Genomic DNA, 1,360 nt, shown 5'->3' with positions numbered 1-1,360 from the left:
CTACCTAAAACGGCTCGTTCTAACACGCCCCCACATGTCTACATCACTATGTGGGAAGATTTGCATAACGCCGCCCAAATGTTCACACAAAGAAAGAAGGCGTAACTTTTATTCTCGCTGTAGTATTGTTGCTGCCGCCGCCATGTCGTGAAGACGCTGTGTGCTTCGTTGTGAAAGTGAAACTACTTTGTTTGGTCTTCCAAAAGAGGACACGACTAGAAATCAGTGTTAAGTTGTATTTACAACACTGTTCCAGAACACTTCAACCCAAATATTCAGATGTGTGCAGCACATTTTATGGAGGACTGTTTCCTGATCCTGGGAGAGTAGACTACAATGCCGGCTGTTTTCATATTTAAAGAGTTTTTATATTTTATATATTTAAAGCGAGTTTTTTGAGCAGTGTAGAGTAGCGCTTGTTTGTCATTTCTCCGATCGCAAATGCAGACAGAGTTTTATGTTTACGCGGCGAGATGCAATGCAATGCGTAAAAAGACAGAATAAGTCATTATAATCAGTAATTATGTCCCACTGGATGCAACAAATGCCTGGTTTATAATGTGTTTTAATGCTTTTGTCTCGTCGCTCCGGCCGGACAGGGCAGCACAGTATGGTGAGGGGCGTAACATTTCCGTCACACGCTTGAGGTATTCGGCCAATCACAACGCACTGGATAGCTGGCCAATCACAGCACACCTCGCTTTTCAGAACGATGAGCTTTGTAAAATTCGACACGTTTCAGAAAGGCGGGGCATAGAGGAGAAACAATAATGGACAGTATGTGGAAAATAATGTGTTTTGAACCTTAAACCGCATAAACACATTTCATTACACCAAATACACAAAATAATGTTCTTTTTAGCAGAATCATATGACCCCTTTAATTGACTTTTTGTGATGTTATTATTTTACTTCATTTAATTTTTTACTTTTTACTTTAGTTTCCTTGCATATTTGTCTCTGTTCATACATTATACATGCTTCTGCGGCAGTGAAATTTTTTTTTGTGTGATGTAGGACTCTTTTTGGCCTCTCATACGGTCAGATTTTCCTTTCACAGCTTCTCATGCGTCCTGAATATGTTTGTTCTCTTCACGTTTTCTTGTGATTTCTCCCATCATGGTCTCTGGCAGCCGCGAGTTCTTAAATATTCACGAGAAGCTTTTAAACAAGCAGCCGATTTAGCAGCTCTCAATAATGCAGGAGAAGAGAGCAGACGATAATGGAGTGAAAGAAGAACAACGTGTGATGCTGTGGCCGAGACAGACTATCTGTCTCTGTCTGTCTCTCTCTCTCGTGGTGTTTGAGTGTGTTTTTATTCAGCTAGTGTTCGTTAGATACTCGCTTTAACACGCTGATG

The sequence above is a fragment of the Sinocyclocheilus grahami genome, unplaced genomic scaffold (genome assembly GCF_001515645.1).
Source record: "Sinocyclocheilus grahami isolate Dianchi unplaced genomic scaffold, SAMN03320097.WGS_v1.1 scaffold838.1, whole genome shotgun sequence".
Lineage (NCBI taxonomy): Eukaryota > Metazoa > Chordata > Actinopteri > Cypriniformes > Cyprinidae > Sinocyclocheilus > Sinocyclocheilus grahami.
This window is presented reverse-complemented; position numbering follows the sequence as displayed.